At 55.7% G+C, this 14,445-nt stretch overlaps 1 protein-coding gene across 8 annotated transcripts in view; it reads left to right on the top strand.

Moving 5' to 3' along the window:
- BCOR (BCL6 corepressor) overlaps positions 1-14,445 on the top strand; it is an 83,440-nt gene that overhangs the window by 43,964 nt on the left and 25,031 nt on the right. Inside the window, exon 1 of one of the 8 annotated variants that reach the window (XM_041741443.1) lies at positions 10,693-11,721. The exons of the other annotated variants lie outside the window; for them this stretch is intronic. The gene's annotated coding sequence lies outside the window, so the exon portion shown is untranslated. Of the gene's footprint in view, positions 1-10,692; positions 11,722-14,445 lie in introns of those variants that run through there. 8 annotated transcript variants of the gene reach the window in all.

Genomic DNA, 14,445 nt, shown 5'->3' with positions numbered 1-14,445 from the left:
GTTATATTTAAACTGCAAACCCATATTGGTCTAGCCTGGGAATGGGCCACACATTACTGGCAACGCAAGAATGTAAGTAGTGGGGAGGTGTAGGAGCTAGACAGGAATGCTCAGATTAAGATGTGCGCCTGCATGACATGTGCTGAGACAAATCAAGACACTTGGGCTCTGATGCCCACATGGAACAAGAGATACATAAGAGATAAAGAACTGGCCGAGAGGAATGTAAACACGGGTATGCAAATACAGAGACCTATAGTGATATTCTAAGAGAAAATCCCAGACTTTGTTGAGCTGGAAACTGGGGCAGAATTTCTGTAAATGCCTACCAGAGACAAAAGCCCATTTAAAGGTGTGAAGAGGGTCACTTGGAAACACAAAAAGCATTCATATGTATACATCCATGCTTAGATACACGAGCTGAATGACAAAAACTCCTCCACGCCAGACGTAGACTCTCCGCCTTCTTGCCGGGTGAGAGCCACATGGGTACATGTGGCTGTGGGCCGTACCAACACGTTCGTGCACGCACTCACAGGGAACTCCTGTGTGGTAGGCTGGAAGGAAACTGAGGGCAAAGCGGCCTAGCTAAGGGCGGATGGCCCTCACTAATAGTACTTCTGGTTATAGTTTTCTTTCCTTCTGGGGCAGGGGAAGAGGGTACGTGTGGGAGCAGGTAAGAGGATCTCTAAGAGATGTTGAATTCTTGACCTTGAGTGGATGGATGGTGGAGGAAAAAGGAGTAGCTTTTGGCTTTGGATCAGGAGGAATGGGAATGGATGGTGGCACTGCTCTGAAGTCCTGTTTGGGTAATGTGGCTGTCAGCCTGGTGGATTGATAAAGATAGAGCCGAAAGAAGTGCGAAGTTCGCCCTCCGGGAGGAATAAAGGGGAGGTACGGTTTCATTTTGGTATGCTTTAATTTTTTTTTTTTTTTCCTGGAGGAGACCTTGCGGGAATGGCCTGTGTAGGGTGGATTAGTAGGCGCCTGTGTGACCCCAGACGCTCACGTAAACTAGGCTAGGGTTTGGTTTGCCCGCGGCGTCGATTTGCCGCGGTTCCTCTTTGTCTGAGCCCAGCCGGGAATTCCAGCTTTTATTGGGAAGACCGCACTCGGGTGGAGCCCGCGCCGGGTCGGGCGGGGCAGGGCTGGGCCGCGCGGGCTGGGCGGGAGGCCTGCAGGCCGCAGTGCCGCCCGAACTCCAGGACGGTCCTCGGAAGCGCACGGCAGCCCTGACAATGCCACCTTGGTGGTTTCCTCGAGGGCGCGGGGCCCGGCCGGGCTGGCCAGGCGCGGCGGGGCGGGGCGGAGGACCTCGAGGGTCCGCTTGGGCCGCCGAGCCCCACCCCTCCCCCCGCGGGCCCCACCCCTCCCCCCGCCAGCCCGAGGCCGAAGGGAACTCAGAAGGCCCTTTGTTAGGCCCCAGGGTCACACCCGTGCCCTGGGGGCCGCGGAGGGGCGGGGAGCCGTGCTCTCGGCGAGAAAGGACCTTCTCCTTGCTTGGAGGCTTCGGCGGTCGGCTCACACGGTTCGGGGAGGGGAGGCCGGGGCCGGCCAAGGCCCGCCCCAGCTGCTCTGCCCGAGTGCTTGGCCCGCAGGATTCCGTCTGTTTGCAAAGCAGGCTGCGCTGCTGGGGCCTAGGTGGCGGCGGCGGGGTTGAGAAGCTGCAGGGGCCGGAGTGGACGGCCTCCCCGGGCCGCCCGGGTGGTAGCCCAGCCGCCTTGGTGCTGAGTTCTTGGCAGGAGACTCCTCCTCCACCCCCCCTCCCACCAGCCCGGCTCGACGGCTTTTTGCTGGTTGCCCCTAACATATCCCTCTGGAAGGGATATCTGACTTTGTGTTGCATGGGAATTAATGAACGATGCTTTTCCGGGATGTTTCTGTAGAAGGCCCCCTTTCCCAGCACAACTCATCTGTGCCTGTCCCCAGTCTAGGGTCTTGGAAATGGGGGGGGGTCCCTCGCATGGTTATTTTTTAGAACCAGGTCTCCCTGAGCCAGCCATCCCCCCTCAGCACCCACGGGCTCAGCTCCCCGTGATTAGACTAGCGGGGAAGTCCGCTAGAAGATCCTGACAGCATAAAATATAATTTGTGATCTAAAAGACAGTTTCCAGTATAATCTCATTATGCACCACAGACTCCCGGTGTTATTTTGTGGAAGGCGGACAATGATCAATTTACATTGACCCGGGGCTGGGCGAGCTTTTAGATGGTAATTGCCATATTGATTTGCATGCAAAAAGGAGACCTGCTAAAATTAAAGACCGGAAGCTAAATTAAACTAAATTTATTGTCTAGGTGCAAACCAGAGGAACTACTGGGGGAGGGGGTGAGTCAGGTCGGGGTGCCAGGGGCAGAGCAGGTGAAAGTCCCAGAGAGCTTACCGAGGTCACAGATTTGGGAGCGATCTTTGCCCTTGTGATTTCATAATGTGAGGAGGGGGACTTGTTTAGGGTATGGGGACCCAGCGGGTGAAAGTTATAAACAGGTACCATTGCATTGAAGGCACTGGAGTCTTTTAATGCTAATAGTAACTGGGGAGGGGAGGAGAGGTTTATAGGGTTATAGGGGTCTTCCTGCACCATTTCCGGCAAGCCCCTGTTTCTATTGTTCTACCCGAGCTCTCGCAGCCGTGCCAGGGACACCCAAAAGTCTTGCAACTAAAGAGTTTCAAAAAGGAAAAAGGGGGGCGCAGCCCCGCCTGCTCCATTCCCCCTCCCCCGGGTGTAAGTTCTTTCGGAGCGCGCGAGTGTGGGGCGCACTGCACGCGCGCCGCGGGCAGGCGGTGACCGTTGGAGGCTGCGGGAGTTCCTTCCCGGACGCGGCAGCCCCAAGCTCGGCCGGACGCCGATCGCTTTGGGAAGCCACCCGCTCCGAGTGGCTCCAGGTGGCTCAAGGTGTGTGTGGGGTGGGGGGAGGGTGTCCGCCGGGGCCTCTGTCTCGCGGTACCGGGGCGGGGGTCGCCTCCCCAGAGGTTTGGAAGGGCCTGCACCGAGCTAGGGGTGGGGGGAGGGCGGAGGCTGGAAACCCTGCCCGATCGCCAACGCCGGAAAGTTTAAGAGAGAGAGCGAGCGAGCGAGCGAGCGCCACTGGCGGGGAGCCAGGGGCGGGCGGCCGGGCGGCCGGGCGGCGGGGGCGTGTTCGGCTGGCTAGCGGGGTGAGGACCCGGCGCCGCCATCGCCTCGATCCCTCCCGCGCCCGAGGCCCCTGCCCGCCCAGTCGCTCCTGGAGCCATTTCGTGCGTCCGGAGCCTCGGCCTCTTGGAGGAGCCACCGGTCCGGGGCCGGAAAGCCTGCCGGGGCAGCTGACTGTCCGGTCCCCCTGCTGAGCGGGAGATGGCCCTGTGGAACCTGGGTCGTCTGGTGTGCCCAGTTCCCGTGTTCCTGGAGCATCCGAAAGCCTGGGGCAGATCTGGAAACTGGGGTTGGGGCCGACTGGCGATATTAGGCCCGGACACCCCCCCACACACACACACCCCTTCCTTCTGGGATGAGAAGTTGGGGATATGGGAGATAACTCAGTCCTCGGCTTGTCGCGGGCGTTGGCCTTTTATGGGGACCCCCAGTCCAGGAGGGCCTGACGTCTTGCAAACCACTTACCTCTTAATTTCTACCCGCACCCTACTTTGGTCCCTAGAGGTTTTTCCTTAAAACCCTAGGAAAGGTAGGTGGAGGCACTCTTTCCAAAAGGGCTTTTGCTCTATCTAGATAATTTGATTTATTGCTTTCTGTGGCAAAACTAGGGTGGCAGGCCCAGACCTAGCACCAAGAGTCAGCACTTTCTGTGGAGACCCGACAGTAGCTAGCGACCCACCTACCCCTGCCTATTCTAGGTTCCTGGAGGAGGGGAAAGTGAGGCTTTGTTGGGAGCCCTGACCTCACACTGGGGTATTCCTGTGTAGGAAGTCACAGGAAATTGGGAAAGACTTCAAGTGGACCAAGAGATTACTGGATGTAGGAGAAATTGGGCTTCGGTTTCCTTGTGAACTAAGGTACATAGGTGTCAAAAGCTCTTATCCTGCCCTCGAGTACTAGAGCTAAGGGAAGCTTTCTGAAATTCTTGAGGATTTTTCAGATGGCACGATTTGACCAGTAATTGGCTCCTCTCCGGAACTCCAGGACTGAGTTTGACCGTGGCCCATTTTTACTAGCTGTGTGACCTTGGGGGCAAGTTATTTATGGCCTCTGAGCCTTGGTAAGTTTCTTCATTTGTAAGACTGGTAATAATTATCCACCTTTAGGATCAAAGGAGACTACTTGGCACATAGTAGGCCCCGAGAATTAGGGACTGCTTTGAATGACTGGTAATGTTCCTTTAGGTTGCTCCATCATTCCCGGCTGCCCCCTAGAGCCCCTGAGACCTGCCTAGGCTAGTGTCAGGGACTGTCGCAAGTTAAATTCGCCTCCGTTGATATCCTTCTGGTCTGCCTTCGTGGGTTCCTCTTTTCTTTTGTTGCAGTTCTTTGCATTCTGTGCTTTAAAGGGTTCCATATGAAAGGGCTTGGATTGCCCCCCCCCCCCCAAGCGGGATCATTATATGGTTAGGAATTGATTCCAGAACCGGGTATCTTGGTGCTTTTTGGCAAGCCTTCTCGTCCTCCTTTCTTGGGAGAGAAGAGCCAGGGGCTGGAAGGGAGAGACCTGGTTGGAAGAGGTGAGGGGCTGGCCTGCTGCAGAGGCCAGAGGTGCTGTGGTTTGTTTGATAGGGATTAAGTCCGGATGTTACGAGGTCTCAGTGTGGTTTTCAATAAAGTCTGCCAGGGATCGCTTCTTTTTTTATATCGATATGTATTTTAAAAAATTACCAGCATGAGAAGAAAACCAGACCTGTATGGATCCAGGCCGGTAGTAAGCTACTGTGATCAGGTTTCCTACTCGACTCCCAGAGGGGAAGTCAGCGTTTGATTGAAGCTACACTTGGTTCTTGACTCTCAGGGGATGCCTGCTCTGAAACAGGAGCCCTCCCCTTCTCTCCTCCTCTCCCCCCTCCTCCTCCCTCTTTTTCCCTTCTTCCCCTAAAAGCCTTTGTGCTGAAAGAGCTTCAGTAGGCACGAATCCCTGGTCCCTCTCTAAAGAATGCCTTCCAGCCTTTGCTGACATTGTTTTGTGAACAGTGGGTTTTACCAGGCCAGCAGTTTTCCCCGCATCTTAGCTCACTACTCTTTTAGAGGTAGAGTGTGGCCAGGATGCGCCTCACTGCCATGATTTCCACACTGCGGAGCCGGGGCCTTGCCTGTAATCTGAAGACACCTTAACCTTTGCCCTGGATGCCCCCAGAGGGGGTGAAGGTGGGGAGAGCAAGGACAGGGGGTCGTTGTTGAGGGTCTGTTTGTTTTCTCCCGCAACAGAGGCAGAAGGTGGAGAGGGGGCGAGTCAGAGCCAGGACGGTCCAGCTTTGGGTCTGATTTAAAACTTGGTCTAATTGGAGAAGCTCTTAGGCACTCAACATTTCTGTACAAATGCAAACTTGAAATAGCTCTAGGCCTACGTCATTTAGGACAGAATAAATGAAGTACAGAAATGTCCAAACTATGCAAATCCTGGAGTTGTCTGCCCTCCCATAAACACATGACAAGTGCCAAGGCATTTCCAGTCAAAACAGCCGTGGAAACCAGCAGCCTCCATCCTTTGTATTTATTATTTTATTAACAGCATTTTACACAGCAGTTAACAAGCACAACCCTGCCTGCTTTGCGCCGGGGCTCTCGGCAGACCAGGGGGAAAGACTGGATGGATGGCAGTGGGGAGGAGTGGTCTCTACCAGAGACGGCCCGCTGGAGGAATCTCTGCAGATGGGTAAGGAAAAAGTAGCATTTGGGGCTTCTTTCCACTGGCCAGAAAGAGGAGACAGCGAAAGTGAGGGTTTGGAGGAAGAGATCCCCTCTCCCTTCCCAAGAGGAAAGTTGCACAGATGTGGTTATGTCTGGTCTCAGCCGGGATTCCAGAAGGTGACATGGTGTCATTTCAGGATCCTCTCTGCCCATCAGTTCTTGCCAAGTTTCAAAGAATAAGTATTTGTCTGCTATCATGAGTCTATATCCTGGTGGAAAGTTTATAACGAGAAGTAATGCCTTTCTTAAGTCATAAAATGAGCCTTGTATGATTATTTAATTAAAATCTATTTAAGGACCGATTAGGCGTGTAATTTGCACTAATAATGACGATTATGGAAATGTTCGACTTAACCAAAAATCATAAAGGAGACATTTTGATCAGTGGGGCGGCCAGTAAGTATTCAGGGAGTTGGACAATTTTCGAGGCACCAGAGGCACTGGGCCGCGGGCTTCGCAAAGGGCAGAGCCTCCTGGCCCCCTGTGACCTAGCACAGGGAGCGGCAGGCCTCCCTGTCCCCGACCCCAGGCCTTGCTGAGCGTTGAAAGCGACCCTGGGAGTCTGAACAACCTTTCTTCCTAGCTGAGGAAGTGGGGGAGGGGTGCTTCCCCGAGCCACCAGGAGGGGCAAACTCTGGGAGAAGGCTGATAAACCACACAGAAATCCCTGCGACATGGCTGTGCTCTTTTCGCTTTTACAATCAGCGGCGACAAACTGCACGCTGCCTTGGCTAGCCTTGGCTGGAGCCTGGAGGGGTGGGGGAAGAAGGGGGGGTCCCCTTGTTCCGGAGAAACCTGCCAGCTGCTGGGCTTGGTGCGAAGGCAGCGGAGGCAGACACAATGCTGCTGTTGTTGGTTTGATCTCGAACTGTGGATTGTTAGTCTGGCTTTAACTATGTGGTAAGGGGGGAATGTGAAGGCTGTTTACAGCGAGTGCAAATAATGTGACAGCTGTTGGTGCACGAGCAGCGCTGCGCTTACACAAAGCGTGCACTATGCAGGCCCGCGGAGAGCTGCAGAGGTGGCCGCCGCTTTCTGGCCACAGCGTCCTGAGATGAGAGAAAAAGTCGGCAGTGCCGCGCACCGCCCCACGCACCCCTCCTCCCCCAACACACACCTTTCTGGCTCCTGGAATCAGGACGGAGGTGCAGGATGGGTGCGTTGTGTGTCGTGCTTTAGGGGGCTTGTTCTGCAGAGGTGGTGGGAGAAGGCCCACAGGGTCCCAAGTGTCACTGCCCAGAGAGGGGTCTGGCCAGGATCGGCGGAAACAATGTGTTATTAACCAAAGGCTTTCTGGAAGTTGCAGAGTCTGATGGCCCTTGGTCCCCCTCGGAAATGGCTCTGTTACTCAGACAAGTTAGAGTAGAGAGACTGGTGGGTACTGCGTACTGTGCACTCACCACCATTTCCCAGGCTGGAAACGCAAGTGTGTAGGTTCAAGACCCAAAGGGGGTTATATTGGAGTGGGGTAAAAGGGTGCAGTTTGGCTTTTGATTACCCACACCCCTTAACTTTCCCTCCTAAGCCTTCCTATTTCCAAGAGCACATTCGACTTCAGCTGTAGGACACAAAGGCGTGGTTCTGAGGTGTGCTTACAGAGCCACCCACTCTGACTTAATCAACTAGATGCCCACAACCACAGGCCTTCTCTGAGTTCCTAGTTGACAGCCAGACACTGGGGGGGAGGCGCCAGTTGACAGCCAGACACTGGCAAGGAGAGCAGTTGGTGGCAGTAGCTACCCCCTTGGCTGGTCCTGGAGATGACCAGTTGGCCTGAGCAGGTGGGTTCAGGGTGACCAGAGAGGTGGGCCCCGCCTCTGGGCTGTCCTGGGGCAAAATGGGTGTCAGAATCGCTCCCCTCCCCTTCACCTCCCTTGGCCCCCTGGGGTTTGGAGGATCCTTTAGAGCTGATTTGATTCTGTATCTTGTCCTTCTCCGTGATTTTGGTCCCTTGGATGTACAGCCTTCAGGATCTCTGCAAATTGAGTTCATTGCCCCTGGCCCCCCCAGGCCTACCCTCTTTGAGTTTTAACGTGGACTTTTGTATCCACTTGGGTTCCCCAGTGGGGAGCTGGGAAGATGCTTCTGGAGTGATACATGAACTTCGGTGCCAGTTCTATAAATTGGTCTCTTTTTATGACGTGTGCCATTTTCTGTAGGAATGTTGCTTGCAAAACGAGTTTCGCCTTGGAGGAAAGGCGGAAAGATAAACAAGCCTGTAACGCCAAAACACTGGCAGTCTTTCCCTCCTTCCAGCTCTCTTAAAGCAGCCGGGCTGTATTTCCAGGATTAGACTCGTGCTTGTGAAGAGGGACTCTGGTTGGCTTTTTTTTTTCCCCAAGCAAATGCAAATTAGAGAAAAATAATTTTCTTTCAACGATATGCAATGTATTAGTCACTTGTTATCGTGCTCCGAGGCAGGCCTCATTTGCGCGTCTGCCAGCTCGCTCACATCTGCTCGGCGCTGTTCGGGGCATTTTAACCTTGGCGGTGTCGTGTCTAGTCCCACGGATCAAGGAGGAGTAATTAAGCTCTGAGCAGCGACAAAAATTCCTGGGCCCCCATCTACACCATAGTTGTTCCACAGCTTTGTTTGGGGTGTTCCGAGTTCCAAGAGTGAGTAGCAGACATGGGGTTTCTTTTGTTCCTTGTCAAGAAAGTGGGAGCCCCTCTGCTCCTCTGACCCTCATTCCCCAGCCCTCCCAGAACTCCCAGGCAGTGCACAATCATTTAAGGAACCCCGGTGCAGATCACAGGAGCCCGTGTGCTATGCATCTTTTATGCATAAAAAGTTCCTTTGTGCTTCCTGTGTACTCACGATGGCTGTTGTTGATAGCCTTACCATGTAGCCTGTTCCTTTGGCGGGGGGTGGGGTGGGGGTGGCTTGTGAACTGTGGTTTTATTCCTACAAAACCCTGGTGGAGATGGCAGTGCATTGACACCCTCTCTGGAGTTGTGAAAAGGCTCGTTTATTCTGGGTTTGCCCCCAGGTTGTATAGACTCCCAAGTGGCAATCCAGCCCTGTTGGGATTATCCCTAAGGGGGTGTGAGGCTGGGGGTGGGGTAGGGGAGAATAAGGGAGGAAGGGTGATTCATTGCATTCAACCTAGGTTTCCTGTCCTGGGCTGCCTCCTGTTGAGGGACACCGACTTCCAAATAGGCCCTCTCTTGCCCATGTGGTGGTGTGTGGCATAACCGTGAAAGAAAGTGAAAGGAACAAAACCCCAAGGCTGTGGCCTGCATCGGTGTCGGGGGAGAAGGGGAAGTGTCCCAATGTTGGTCCAACAGCTGACCCTGCGTGTATGTGGGGGGGTGGTGGACCTCCAGTCTGCTCAGAAGGAGCCTAGGAGGAATGGCCAGGAGGAGGGTGTCTGCATGCGCCCACCCAAAGTTCCTTTTTGTCAAAGATTCAACGGCGGGGTTCGGTCAGGGGGAACCCCGAAGGAGCACGCGGGCCGCAGGGCCCGAGGGGTTAATTGGGGTCAGGGGACTGGGTGATTGCGGAGGTCCGGCCGCGTCCCGGAGAGAGCGGGAGTTCCTGGAACGCTGGGCGGGGGCGCGTCGCGAGGGTGTGGGCGTGTGCCGTGGGGCGGCCCCGCGTGGGGACCTCGGTGGAGGAGCCGCGAGGAGGGGCGGGCGAGCCCGGAGCAGCACGGGTGTGTGTGGTGGGAGAGAAAATCCCTTTGTTGCCGACCGATCGCGCTCGGGCTGAGGCGGGGGAGGGGGCGCCCTTCCCCCTGCTCGCCCTCACCGCCGCCGCCCCCGCCGAGGGCCAAGTTCACCCCCGACCTACCCGAGTGGCTCTGCTCTGACCCAGGCGCCCTGGGAGGAGGCAGGGAAGGTTCTGGTTGCTCGAAAGGTTAGGGCCGCTCGAGTTTCCCTTCCCATCCTCCATCCTCCTCGCTCCCTCTCCCATCCAGCTTGGTGTGTTACTAATGCAAAACTTGGGGCGTGGGTGGGGACGCCCCCGGAGGCGATGGCCGTGGCTTGGAGTGTGCCAAGAGACAGCGCCTGGGCAGGCTGGATCACTCCTCCCAAACCCCCACCCACCCCCTCCAACACCCTTGGAGGGCTGGCTGACCAGGCTCAGTCACACCCCTGGAAGCCTGTGGGACGACCGGATGCGCGCTGTGGGGGGGCGCCAGTCTCGGTCCGCTTCACCCTGCTGCTCCACCCGCCCCCCCAAAAAAGCAGCCCAGGAGGACCCGCCCCCAACAGTGCACATCCGGGAGAGCGTTTTCCTCTCATCATCTACCCCCACACAGCCCCCCTCCCCCCATCCTAAAATAGGAACTTCTTCACCCCTCCCTTCCTTGACACCAGGAGAGAAGTGCTGCTGTGCGTGACTCAGTCTGCTCTTGGAGCAGCCCCAGGAAGGGCTCCCGCGGGGTTCGCTTTGGGCTTTGATGAAATCCACACAACTCTGCTGAAGGTCACCCCTCCCTGGCCTGGCCCCCTCTGTGTCCCTGCTTCAGCCTTCCCAACGCCACAAAGAAACTACGCGACCGTTCTCGGGTTGTCACACGGTATGCTCTGTGGCATCAGATGCTGTTTAATGGGGTTAAACGTGGCCTGTACTAAGCATTGCCAGGCAAAACTCAAGTCCATAGTGCAGTTTAATCCTCTGGAAAATGCGGTGCCAAATATTTACAGATGAGGGGAGCAGGGTTGAAGAGGTTCGGCCACCTGCCCAGAGACACACTGCTGGTGAGGGTGGGAGCTGGGAGGCTGTGGTGGTAATCAGGTTCTCACGTGCCCTCCGCAAAGAAGTGGCTGTGATGGGAGGGAGGCCCCTTCCCCGAAGAGGTCCCCAACACATACTACACACACACTGGGCCAGCCTTCCCAATGCCAGCTCTGCCTTCTGAGCTGGAAGCTCGCCCCCCCCACACACACCTGTCCAGGCCTTCTTGACCATTGCCTGGATAACTGCCTGATGGGGGCAAGGGGTGGCAGTTGAGAGAGACCCAAGGAAGGGGCACCTCACCATTGGCGCTCGCGTGGTGCGGGGGAGCTGGGATGGTTTGATGGTGTTGCTTTCCATTTTGTTGGTGAACTTGACAAGTGTGATGTGCAGGCTTGAATGGAGCACCTCCTCAAGGGCAGAGGCAGTACAGGTGGCCTGGTGCCAGGAGGAGCCCAGCGGATAGTTCAGGAGGGGTGCCAAGAGTGGTCTGGTGCTGCCTCCCGTCCCCTTGCTCCTCCCAGCCTCTGAAGTCTACAACCCGCTGTCTGTTGTCTGCCAGGGTAGATCGCCTGTAAAGAAAACCCAAACAGCCGTCTCCTTTTCCTCAGTGCATAACGATGTCCTCATGGCAGGAATGGGTGGCGGTGGTGGCAGCGGCGGGTGCTACTTCTGGACCCATGTGCTCCTTGTGTCCTGTCAGAGGCTTGGCAGTGCCCCTTCTCAGAGGTGACAGCTCCTAATTTTGGTCCCTCTGACCTCTTTCTGCCAGTCAGGCCCTTTCCTCGGTGTTCAAGCCAAGCCTAGTACTCTAAGCATAACCCTTGGCTCCCAGAGCAGATAACTGCCCACGTCTGTTGAGGGAGACGCAAGCTCTCTTGTGCTTTCAGTTACTGCCAGTTCAAGAGCTGGAGTCCACTCTGGGGGTGTGTGGGTGTGCACGTGTGTGTGTGCACTTGCGTGTGCGCATTTTGCCAGCCAGATCTCTCCCCAGAACTGGGTGTTCCAGCAGACAACCACTACAATTCCTGGTCTGTTCTTTAGAAACCAGACACTCCTCAGTCTCCCTGCCTGACCCTTTCCTCTCAGCCACCTTCCCCTTCCCTCTCCATCCCCATCCTGCATCCTTGGCCCCTTTCTCTCCATTCACGGAAAAAGGGTTAAACCCCATCGCCAAGGTGCAGCTTAGCAGCTAACATGGAAACAGGTTGGTGCTTGTAAAGTGCTTTTCTTGAGTGACTTCACACATCTTGGCACTTCTAGCCTGCATGTGGAAGCGCGGGGGGGGGGGGGGGGGGGGAGTTGGTGCCCGCGGAGAAATAAAGGCAAACAAGCCTCTCAGAGCCGCCGCAAAGTGCCTGCTCTGTTTGTCATCTAAATCACATTATTTGTCCTCTCCACCGTGGCCTTAGGGTCAGCGAAGTCAGTTTTGAAGCACTTTCTCTTAGAGTTCAAAAAAAGACCCCAACTATTTCAACAGCCCCTTCTGGAAGTGGAGTGGGATGAGCATCGCTGTATCTCCGCCCCTCGGGCTCTTTGTGTTTCTTACCCAAATGCCCCCCCCCCTTAGTTCCACATCCCGAAGGGGGGGGAGGGGAGGTCCCCAGGCTGGCGTCCCGGCGGGGTGGGCGGGGTGGACGCAGCATGGCCTCAGCAGAGGATGTACCTGCTGGGGATCCGGGCTCCTCCGGAGCACGCTGGCACCCTGGAGAAGGGGCTCCCTGCAGGCCGGGCCATTGCTCACCAACCGTTCCCACTTAGCTCCATCTTTGCCCAGGAACCTGAAGAGTTAAAAGTCTTTAGCTTGTTGCAATGAAATTATGGCTGGCAGTGGCGCCGCTGTTTGTTCAACAGACCTCCACTTTTAAACAGTTCACAAAAAGTTCATGGGGCAGCTAAAGATTGTGTGTGTGTGTGTGTGTGTGTGTGTGTGTGTGTGTGTAGTCAGCAGGATGCAACAATGTACCTCTCCCTCCCTTGTTTCTTCTCGCACAGCCTCTTCCCTCTCCCCCACCCCCAATACTCCATCTGACCCTATGCCTGCGAAGCCACTTCATGCTGCTGCCTGTGTCACCTAAGTGTGCGGCATTAATGTTGAAAAGCCCACAGAAAGAGCCCTGCAGTGGTGGTGGGGAGCTTGAGGGCACCCAGGGCTCCCATGTGTCTTGCATCACATTCACCCTTGTGTCCAGGGAAGGGGGCCGCTGGCCCTTTGCAGGGGTGGGGGAGTAGGAAGGGGGCAAAGTGGGATGATGGATCCTGTTTCCTCAGTCAGGTGCTCAGAGGTCCTTGTCACCAGGCAGCTAGCGAAGGAGGTGGGTCTGTGGCAGCTTGTGGAAGGCCAGGCCACTTCGGGGACAGCAGAAGATTGAAGTCTCCTAGGCGTGCGCGCGCGTACGTGCGCACACACACACACACACACACACACACACACCCCTTTTCATTCCCTCATCCTTTTCCTAGGGGTGCTTGATCAACCCTTTGGTTCCTGGTGTAATTTCTGCGTTTCCTTGTGGCACGTAGTGAGGGGATGGCCTGGTGCAGTCCCACTGCTGCCGCTGAGGACCAGGACGCTTGCATCAAGCAATGTTGCTCCACTGTCCACATTGGGCCACCCAGAATGTCTTCCTTTTGTTAGAAGGGGCGGCAGGGGTAAGGGAGGGGACAGTCCCTTGAATGTGCCTTGTGGTCATCTGTGCACTAGTGGTGGCCTTCTCTCCCACCCCCAACTTGATTTGTATGTTTGGAGGAAGGAAGAGAAGCCCAGAGCCCCCACAGAACCTTCTTCAAGACCCCAGTTGGTCTTTTTGCGGCACTGGGGCTAGCCCATCGGAAAGAGAAAGAAAGAGGCGCTTCCTCCAGAAGGTGCTCCTTCAGAATCCCACCAGGCCTGCTGCAACTGCAGATTTTCTGCCTCTTCCTCCTCCTCGTCCTCCTCGCAGCCGTCGTCCTCCTCCTCCTCCTCCTCCTCTTCCAGCTTCATTGTTGGGCTCTAACTCCGTGCCGTGTGTCTGTGTGTGTGGCTCTTGATTAACAGACGGTGTTCTATGTATAGGGGGCCAACAAGGATACTGGTGGACAAAAGACCTAGTTAGGACAAAGAAAGGCTGAAGGATAGACCAGCCTAGCTTTTGGATTTGGGTCTCCCAGGTGCTCCCCCAACCGCCGCCCTTAGTCACTCTCAGAGTTCCCGTACCTGGTGCCTCCACCCCACCGACCTGGCAGTCTGCTCCCTGTGCTCGAGTGTAAAAGCAAGCATTTGCATATTTTTCCCTGCTAACAAAGGAAATGTGTCGACTTAGGGAACATTTGGGCTTTCGGAAACTATGTGGGTGGGTGTGTGAGGGAGGAGAAAGAAAAGTTCCCCCGATGATCTGCACACTACTGACTTCACACTCCCGTTTGGGTCCCCGCATAAAGATGCCCCGCCAGCCGGGGCCCGGACAAGGGAGATGTGTTTGTGCGCAGGGAATTGCCGAGGGCCTTCGGTCCCAGGCATTAAAGGCTCCCCTACTTATTAACCCAGCATTTAACAGCAGGATATGGGCTGAAGCGCAGTCAAAAGAAACGGCTCAACCTCCAAAGAGCAATTAAAATCCTGCACGAGGATAAATCACGCGCCGTGATAATCCTGTTAATAAAATGCAGCTTGTCCTGACCCTTCACTCATGCAGCAAACTAGAATGTGATGTGGGGGGGCGGGGGGCAGCGAAGGTAAGGAAGGCCCGGGAGAGGTGCTCTCCCCTCCTCTGCCTGGGCAGCCTCCCCCTCCCCGGACAAGGAAAATGGCAAGGAAAGTGGCTTTTGCCTGCTCCCAGCCTGCCAGTGGCTTGTAGCCCTGCAGCCTGGGCTGCTAAGACTTCTGCACTCACTAATGATTTCTTGTCCCCAGCGAGCAGGCGTCATGGAATTACTCAACCGCTTCCCTCTG

Source organism: Vulpes lagopus, chromosome X, assembly GCF_018345385.1.
Source record: "Vulpes lagopus strain Blue_001 chromosome X, ASM1834538v1, whole genome shotgun sequence".
NCBI lineage: Eukaryota > Metazoa > Chordata > Mammalia > Carnivora > Canidae > Vulpes > Vulpes lagopus.
Note: the sequence above shows the minus strand (reverse complement) of the source record. Positions and strands in the feature narration are given on the sequence as shown.